This window comes from Euphorbia lathyris, chromosome 9, assembly GCF_963576675.1.
Source record: "Euphorbia lathyris chromosome 9, ddEupLath1.1, whole genome shotgun sequence".
Taxonomy (NCBI): Eukaryota; Viridiplantae; Streptophyta; class Magnoliopsida; order Malpighiales; family Euphorbiaceae; genus Euphorbia; species Euphorbia lathyris.
The window spans coordinates 14,306,975-14,317,434 of NC_088918.1; the positions used below are offsets into that span (position 1 = coordinate 14,306,975).

The following is a 10,460-nucleotide window of genomic DNA, read 5'->3' on the forward strand; positions in this document are numbered from 1 at the left end:
ATCTCCGAGCTCCGATCCTGCCGAGCAGCTTGATTCCACGATTGGTTGCTTTCGGCGCCAATCACCGCTTACGTCGCCATGAGGTTGTCCACCCCCCGGTCCGCCCAGGAGATTAGGCCGCGGCACCTCGTCTAACAGCCGTCAAGAACATTCTTAAGTACTTGAGAAGAACTAAAGATATGTTTCTAGTGTACGGAGAAGGAGATCTGAAAATACAAGGATTTTCAGACGCTAGTCATCTCACAGATGAGAATGATTTTAAATCCCAATCAGGATACCTGTTTATCCTAAATGGGGGCGCGGTCAGTTGGAAAAGTTCCAAGCAGGGAAGCGTAGCTTTCTCTACGACCGAGTCAGAGTACATCGCTGCTGCGGAAGCATCAAAGGAAGCAGTTTGGCTTAGAAAGTTCATTACAGTACTAGGTGTGGTGCCTGACATTGTCAATCCCATTACTCTGTACTGTGATAACAATGGAGCCATTGCGCAAGCAAAGGAACCACGGTCTCATAATGCATCCAAGCACTACCTAAAGCGATACCACATCATTAGAGAGATTGTGGCTAGAGGAGATGTGAGAATAGAAAGAGTGCCTACCGAGGACAACGTTGCAGATCCGTTGACAAAGCCATTAGCCCAGAAAGTACATGATCGTCATTTAACTTCTACTGGGATAAGTTTTAAAAACAATTGGCTTTAGTCCAAGTGGGAGTATGTTGGGGTTTAGTGTCCTATAGACAATTGTTGCAGGATACAAACTTATTGTAAATGAATTGTTCTTTATATCATTTGTTTTAATAAGATATATGTTTTATAACTATATAAAGGCAATCCCTTTTAAAGCACTAAATAAAGTCTAATAAAAGGAAATCCGTAAGTTTGTTTAAAGTGATTATAAAGTGTTCATACAAGCATGAAGTGAGACAAAACTTTATAATAAACTAATAAACTTAAAACCACCCCAAGTCAAGTGATATGTTTAGGATTGATGTATCACTGTTGAGACTTGTATGTAACAATGTCTTCTGTCCGACAGAAAGCTGATCTCACAAGCTTCACATATATAGATATCTGGACAGTTACATAGATCCGGTGAAACGTTGTTCATTAGGATTGGGGATCCGACTTGAGATAACAGGATGGGTAGATTCATCCTTGTCACCTGTTCATCTCATTGGTATTAATAGGTATAACTAATCCTCAGACTCAAAGGAATGTTAATTGGTCATCCTGAATTACTGAATGTGAGACTTTGATCGCGTGGTCCCACGATCCTTAACAGAGATGACTCTGGGGTGTGAACTGCAAAGGTTGGGTGTCACAGGAGGTAATGTCAGGGTAGTTATACATTGGATTGAGCATTTATCACTCCCGATGAATGGGAGATACATCCAAGGATCGCTTGTGGAAGACTCGACTCTAAACCCTTGCAAGGTGATATCTTAAGAGTAGAAATTCGGATTTCACTTAACCTATCTTTTGAGTTGACTCGGCCAATAACAAGTAAAATGAACGTCTCGCTATATGTGACTTGACATTACCCATAGTCATAAGATTCAGTTCAAGGATGTAGTTGATAAAAGATCGTATTATACCGTAACTAATACGGAAGGGTTAACGACAGAATCAACCTGTCTTCTTAACGGACTCTGGGGGAATGATTACGGACTTGCCAATAACATACTCTGTACATCATTCCGTTATGCAAGGGATTAAATATAATTCTTGAAGAAATTAATTTAATAGGTTGCATACGGCCAGAAGTAGTAAGGACCTAATGGATCACACATAAGACTTGGAACCAAAAAGAGAGATGGATATGATTAATAGATGGAAGCCCAATTAAGCCTAGTAAGGCCCAAATACTAGGAGGGGGCCGAAATTTATATATATTAGGAAGGAATTAATTTTATTCCATTAATCCTAATTAGATTAGGATTATGAATTAAATTAATTAAGAGATAATTTAATTAGGAGTTTTAATTAGATTAATATACTCCTATTATTATCCAATTAGGTTATTTATTATTATCCTAAATGTATTTGATATATTATAAGATAATAATTAGGAATCCTATTCCGAATGGAATTCCTATTAAGTAACCTATTCCTATCTAACGAGGGTTTAGAGACAAGCTAATATATATACCCATCCCCAAGTTCGTGGACAAGAATTCATTCGGCATTCCATCGATTGATTAATCTAATTCATCCCTCTTTCTCCTTGATCTTGTGTTGGTTAATTAGAGGTAATCTATTTTGGTTACATCTCATAAGGGTTGATTCTAACTTAATCTCACCATGTTCACGAAAGAAGAAAAACAATCAAAAGGGAGAAATTCGTTTTTCTTCGCCTACATCAGGTCAGTTCACTATTTCGCGGATTTCCGGAGATTGAACCGTCGGATCGTCGCGATTTTTGGACAGTAGCTTCTAGACATATTCTTTCACGTTTCCACCGAAGGGATTGTCGTTCGGAGGTCTGGAAGGTCTGTTTCGAATAGGGGCAGATTGGTAAACAGTTTACATCTCCTTTGAAGTTGTGGGCGCTTCTTTAACAACGGTAGATTGTTCATCGAAAGGTATTTCTTCTTATCCCTCTTTATATGAAATAACGATTAACGGATCCTATGGTTAAAAGGAAGTAGGCTAAAATTTTTATATTTCCGCTGCTATACCTTAGCCTCTATTTCCAACATCACCTTGCTCTGAAAGTTGCTTTTGAATATCGGCAAGATGAACTTCTGCTAGGTGGATATTGGAATCAATTCTGCCAAACACGTTTTTATTCCAATCCCTGAGAATAGGCCTAAGAGTGCGAAGTTTATGACATAATAGTTGTGCAGGAGGGAGAGAGATGTGTGATGCTTTCTAGTGATTAGCAATTACCCCTTTTAAAGAATCATTAATGGTCCACATGGCATGGAATCTGAACCTAGCAATCCTTGGATCCCCAGTTCTGCATTGAAAGAGCATCGGGCAATGATCAGAATTATACCTTGCCAATATCGTACAATAGATAGAGTCCCAAGAATCTAAAAAGCCCTCTGACACCAAAGCTCTATCCAGACGACATTCAACATGAGCCGCCCCATGCCGACCATTGGACCAAGTAAACCTCTGTCCCAAAGTATCAATATCAATAAAATTTCCGAATTCCCTATAGGATCCAGCAGCAGGAGGGGAACCAATTTCTTATGAGAGCCCGTAATAGCATTGAAATCCCCAAACACCAACCAATTATTATGAGGAAAGGCACAACTATAAAGAGAGGACCACAACTCCCTTCTTTCCGAAGCCAAGTTACTACCATAGACAAAACAGAGCAGAAAAGACTTATCGCCCAGCTGGTGTTGAATAATAACATATTGGACATGAGAAGAATGAAGAGAAAGAGAAGAAGCATCCCTAGAAACAAGCCAAAGAGTCGGCGAATCCTTATCATTCCATGCAAAGAGAGAAAGACCTAGAGATCTCCAAAACCGATCAGAAGTGTCACTAAAACAAACAAGGGGTCCTGCAAGACACAAGAAATCAAGACGATGTTGTTGGCATAGAAGTTTCAGGGCTCGTTGAGTGCGATCATTACCGATGCCCCTACAATTCCAAAATAACACAATCATTGAAACCGCACAATCGGCTTGTTATGCCCTTTACCACTTACCTCAAGAGGAATGTTGTTATCCTTGTGCTTCTTCCTTTTCTGGACTTTAGACCAAGTCTTTTCCTCTGGATCATGAACCACCTGCAAACAGTCCCTATTTTCTGAATTTTCAATGATTTGCAAATTAGGAAATTCAGAAACCTGAGGAATGGGGTGAGAGGTTTGCCAACCCAAGCTTCCCAGCTCTTTATTAAGTTGATAAGATGGAAAGCCAAGAGAAGGATAGGTGGGGGTCGTGCCCGAATCAGAATCAAGAACCGACTCATTAATCTTGGCAGAACTATGAAGTACCATCTGTAAGTCACATTTGTTAGGCTTGTCAGACTCTCCTTTGGCAGGAGCCCCTTTAGAGGTTTCACCAGTTTCAATATGAACTCCTGGCTTCTTCTTCCAAATTCGAGTAACAGACCTACCTCGGGGCTCGGGAGATCCTATCTTTTGCTTCCCATTTCTTTGCTTTATGTCAACATGTTCTTCCCGACGAGGGTTCCTCCTACAAGCTATAGCAGAATGACCAATGGAATGGCAAATGGAGCATAAGTCAGGAAGCCTTTCATATTCAAGGGAAATCGAATGTATAGAGGTGTCAGTATCCACCCTTAGTTTGTATTGAATTTCCTTAGAAAGTTCCACATCAACCAAGATACGAGCATAATGACCCATTTTACCCTCCACAGTATTTTTATCAAAACGAAGGGGCACCCCAATCGCCCTAGTAATGCTTGCCATGATCCGCTTATCCCAGAATTCTCAAGGAAGATTGTAGAATCGGACCCAGACTTGAGCAAAAGTGGATTTGTGAGAGTCTGGATTAAAGCCCTGACTCCAAGGAATGAAACGCATGATCCCAAGCCTGAGAGCAATGGCACCACGACTCCAAACAGATTGGAGAGCCTCTGCGGATGCAAGAATGATGTGGTAAAAACCTCTACCCAGAGAAATCAATCTCCAATTAAGAGAGCAACCCCAAATAGTTGAAAGCTTGGCTTTCAAGTTCGGCTGCTTCCAAGGAGATTCCCCTTTAGCAAGAGTGATACGCCTGATAATAGAGTTCTTACAAAGGTTGAGCCTTTCATTGTAAATATCCTGCTGTATTTTGACGGCTTTAAAGCCGCCTTCTTCAGATATAAAAAATCGATCCATGGGGGGGAGGAACATCAGGACAAATAGCCACAGAAGGAGCAGCACCGGTAAGAGTAGCTGCATAGGATCTAGGTCCATCAGAAAGCCCGGGTCCCGAAGGAGGACAAAACGCAGCATCACGAGATACAGGAAAGGCATGTTTCAAGAAAGAGGACCTCGAAAAAAGATGAGCAATGGAGCAATCCATCTCCATCAGATCTGCGAGAGCCGACCAAGCAACCAAAGACGGCAGCGGCGGCGGTAGAGCCAAAACCCTAGCAACGCCAAACCACCTAAACGTTAAACCCTTTTCAAAATCAAATCAATTAATCCATCACAATCTGACTTATTATTAATTAATTATTTCATTTTAGGTATATTAAATCACAATCTGACTTAATGAATTATATCAATTTGGATATATTAAAATAAGGTGCAGATTTTTAATAAAAAATCACGATAGGCGGCAAGCGGCTGCAACGCAGCCGTGCACGACAACCAGAGTAGATCCGTGAGCAGACGACACGGAAGGCGGAGGCGGCGAAATCGCGTAAATGGAAAGATCCGTGAATAAAGCGGACCGGTGACCAGATCGACGAGAACCCCTGCTCCAAGAAAGAAAATGACCCATCGATGAGAGAAAGAAGCGCAGTAGCATCGAAAGAGGAGAGCGATGGTGAAAGAGAGCCACGAAAACCCTTGCACCTAATAAGAACTCGGTGAAGAGGGGAAGAAGCGCGACGGTGGCATAGAAACGACGGCAGCGGCGGCGAAAGTAGCAGGGTGGCGACGGCAGATCAAAGTCCAAACAGAACCTCGAAAACCCTAGCAGAGCTTTTCAAACCCATCAGGTTTAATTAAGGATAAAAAAGATTAATGATGTGTAATTTCTTAATTGGTAGTATAATGACAAGATTAATAGAATTATCTTATCTAAAAGATGTTGATTAATAATATTAGATTAAAAATATGACGATGAATATAAAGCAAAACACCTTAGCCATCTAAAATATTAGTCCATATATTTAATACTCCTAGGATTTATCTCCGAGATAGAATTCATACTTCTCTAAGATTTATCTCCGAGATAGAATTCATAACCACAAAAAATACCTTAATCATCTAAAATATTAGTCGAGGGATCCGGAAACCTCAATCAATCAAAACTCTTATTATCGTAAATCCTCACTCTACACTCCTATAAAAATGACCTCCCTCGCTAGCATTCTTAAACCCTAGCCTAACCTAAAGTGGTCATCTTTTGTTCTTAAATTCCTTAATTTCTCTACATTTTTTCCATGATCGACTGGAAATCCTTCTTTAATCTCATTTTTCTTCTATTAAAATTCTATGATTTCTGGGTTTTTGTTTATGTTTTTACAGTATATAGATTTGTTTTAAAGACATTGATGATTGTTGTTTGGTCACTGAAAGCAGGTCCAAGGATTTGTTTTTGTGTTGATATATAACTTCCTGAGGCCATTCACTTTGAACGTCGATTTCTAACCCGTTCTGCTTATTTCCCGATGGTTGAGATACAAGGTTTGGAAACTTCCAATTCTATAAGCCGGGAAAGATCCCTATCAATTTTTATGATTTCAATTTAATTTATTTTTTATGTATAAATTTATAAATGTGTTTTGATTGAATTTTTTATTGGTCCCTTTAGTGCTGTATATGATGAGAAATATAATTTATCACAGTTATCCCTATCTGAGAAATTTTATGCTGATCATATGTGATCTGACACTAAAACTATTGGGTTGAAACAAAAATATTTAAATTATTTTGATATGGGTTTGATTAGATTTTGATAATTTAGTTGATCCTGTTACCGATCTTGCAAATTTGTTTTACAGTTTGTTTTTAATTGCATCAATTTTATTATTATTTTCCTATTATTATTATTATTATTATTATTATTATTATTATTATTATTAAGCTAATCGAGTAATAGAATCGTTATCTTATTCATTTATGAATTTGAGAAACTTGACAAAAAAAAATTATATATCCAAATGTTTTATTAAATGGCCTCATGATCTTAAATGCTAATATCAAATCCTAACTTCGTTTTATAATAATAAATTTATTTTTAGAAATCATCAAGCGGAAGGATAGAAAGTGTGGTCGTTAATAAATGTATGCAATTATACAAACTGTTATTAAAAATTGAATAGTTTGATGGATAATTATTCATTAATTATAATTAAAATGGAATTTCAATTTCTATATAAAAAGGAAATTCCACTATTTCCTATATGATAGCTCAATTTTTCTTTTAGATATAAATTATATTTCAATTTTATTAATTTCCAAAAAAATATATCACTAATTTTGGTGTTGAAGAAATGTGACATCAAACTAAAAATCTGCACTTTTTTTTAATAGTAATCTGCACATTTTTTACAACAAAGATAAAATTGAATCTCCTAAAATTTTAAGGGGAAATTAACTTTTTTACCTATTCAAAACTATTTTATTTTATATTATGTGATTTATCTAAAACTCTATTATCTTCTTTACAATCTTATTATTATTATTATTATTTATCATTAATTATATTTACTTTTTTATTTCGTATCATTGTGAAAAACTTTCTAATGGGTCTTACAAACCCAAAATCTCTTCTAAAATGTTCCTCTATCTCTAACAAATTCTTTCGATTATGAAATGCTTTCCCACTTGCTATCTTTCCATTTTCTCTCTACTGCTGCCTCTTTTTGCCGGTTGGTACATAAACTTTGAGTTTCTTTTGAGTTTGTTGGGTATTAATTACTTTTATTTTATTAATCTGTACAAAAGTTGATTAGTTTTTACTCAAAAATGTAATCTTTTGAACTTCCTTTAGTTTAGGGATTTTAAATTTCGAATAAGATAACATCCTTTAACTACTTCTTTTGTGATGACAAAAAAATCAAGGACAGTTATTTTCACATGTTGGTTTATATTTAGAATAAAAAGTAAAATTGTATTAAAGATTTTTATTTACGATGATGGAGGTAAAACATATACAATCATACTTAAAATATAATATTCAAAGAGATTATTAATAATTTATAGTGGATTATTATATTAAATTACTTATAAAGTCAACTATAGATTTATATATTTTTTTATTAGTTTAATTATTTTTAATATATTTAAAATATTACACGATGCACGGGTGTAAAACTAGTATAGATTAATATAATCTACAAAACATTAGTATATTTAGATTGAAATTGTCTTTTTGATCTTTTTTTTTACGTCTATTTAATTGTTAATAATTTCAAAATAAAAAATTCTAAAAATTATTAATATTCTAAATAACTTTAATTTCCTAACTTTTTAATTTTAAAGTTATTTATGTGTTGTTTTGTTAAAAGAGATAAAATTAATATTTGGAGAAAGAAAATCTTGAAAACGATGATTTTGAAAAATCGATAATGTGATTCAATAATTAATTTGGTACTACAATAAATTTAATCATTGACTTTATATATTTATTTTGAGATTATCGAGAGTGAAACTGAGAATAGCAATCTAGAAGTCGTTGTTTTGCTACCAATAAGAACATTATTCCTCTTTTTACAACTAAAAAAACTATATGCATTAATATGTAAATCAGTGAAACAATTTATTTTTTGAAATTGTCTCTAAAACAATTACTATAAGTAATTATAGTTGACTTGGTACGAAATATGTAAAGACAACAACCCAAAAAGATATAAAAAAAGATATAAAAGGGTAAAATTTCTTTTAGAAGTATTTGGTAGGTGACTTTGGAATTTATTGAGCGGTGACTTTGGATTTGGTTCCGGCTGGTTAGCTAATGCATCATTTTTCAATTAAAATTTACTGCATATATTAGAATTCGAACCCAAATTCATTAGTTTAAACAACTTAAAACTTTTCAAATTTTTTCTAGCATCACCAGGATGACACTTTTAAATCATATCCACATCTAGACAAATCTCTATCCGCTAATTGATAGCCACCTCAAATAAATGGAACAACTGACCCAACAATTTAAAACTCAATCCATGATAGTTTGTATTAAATGATATATATTATTTAATTAAAAAAATATACAACTCTCTAAATATACATATAATTATCTTTCTTTTAGTTTTTTTTTTTTTTTTGAGTCAGAACAGTTTATTAGTTTTTACTAATACTTTCAATTTGTAACACGAAATCATAGTTTATAAAAACAATTCCTTTAATACGATCTGTTTAATTTATTATCTAAAGTTTTATATTTATTTCCTTTTATTATCATTTTTTTACATTTATTTCCTTATATAAATTATAATAGCCCTTCTGGGTTTGAAATAATGTCGGTTAATGTAATAAATTCAAGAAAATATCTAATAATTTTATCCTTGATAAATATTATAGATCTTGTATGAAATTATAAATTCACATATTAAAAATTTCAAATAAATCATTAGAACTAATAATACCTTAATGGTAGACACTATAGTTACTTTGTTTTTAACAAAGTAATGGTTACTTTGTAAAAAATAAAATAACCATAGCTTGTCCCTTACATTAATTATTATGATGTCAATTTTATTATGTTAACAATAGGTGTCTTCTATGATTACTTTGTTTTTTATAAAGTACCATTACTTGATGTGTTTTCACTATTGGATGATGGATTAGAAAATTAATCCAATGGTGAAAACACAAAGTAAGCATAGCCTTTACCGTTAACAATATGAAGATATTAGTTAATTAGTCATTTTTAATAAAAGTTATCGTTATATGTTTCTTTGTTTTTGTTTTTTATGTGGCTCTATGAACCCTCATTCACATCGAAAAAATAGTTAATCTAGTAAAATAATAATATAACTCATATGTTTTAATCAATTTTTTTAACGGTTGTGTCAAAAAATTCACGACTTCCTTTAAAAAGAAAAGCAATATTAAATATGTAGATTAAATGTCTTACCAAAAAAAAAAATATGTAGATTAAATAACACGTTATTAACACCACACCACAGCCTATTTTGATACACTTATCCTTATATATATATAAAATAAATTTATTTCTATTGTTTTCATGTGAAGTGCAGATTTGCCTATAACCTTCAAAATAATAATAATAAAAAAAATCCGTAACGTTTTAAATTAATATTAATTTTATTATTGCCTAATGAAATTTGACTGTTAACGTAGTAATTTAATATTAATTTTATCACACATAATAAAATTTGACTGTGACATCAGACATAATAAGTTTATCGAAAAACACAAACAATTTTATATATTTTAATAGATTATTTATACCTGTTTTAATAATATAGTAATTATTTAAATTTTTTGTATTTGAAATATATGGAGAGACTTATTTCTTTATATTTTGACAAATTGATATTTAAAATAATTTATTATATAAATAAGGATAAACTAATTTTTAGATTTCTCTCTCTAAATAATGCTATTTATAACATTTAATCCATATGTAGATTCATGCTAAAAATTATACACTGTGTAGTGTTTAATTTTTTTTAACTATGGTCAGTTGAACCCGATGATTCATTCACTGATATCGTAATATGTTAAGACACCAGTTATTTAATAACTGGTGTCATAATCATCGAAATTGACAAAAGTTGATACCGGTTATTGACAAGCCGGTGTCAGCTATTTGTTTTTTCGACATATGAGACATGTTATTGCATAACC

The 10,460-nt window shown here is 33.4% G+C and overlaps 1 non-coding gene across 1 annotated transcript; it reads left to right on the forward strand.

Annotated features, from left to right (window-relative positions):
• The first annotated feature begins 6,453 nt into the window (after positions 1 to 6,453).
• LOC136207789 (small nucleolar RNA R38) lies at positions 6,454 to 6,538 on the forward strand. The gene has a single exon (XR_010676915.1). It is a non-coding gene; the product is annotated as a small nucleolar RNA R38 (small nucleolar RNA).
• Positions 6,539 to 10,460: the final 3,922 nt, after the last annotated feature.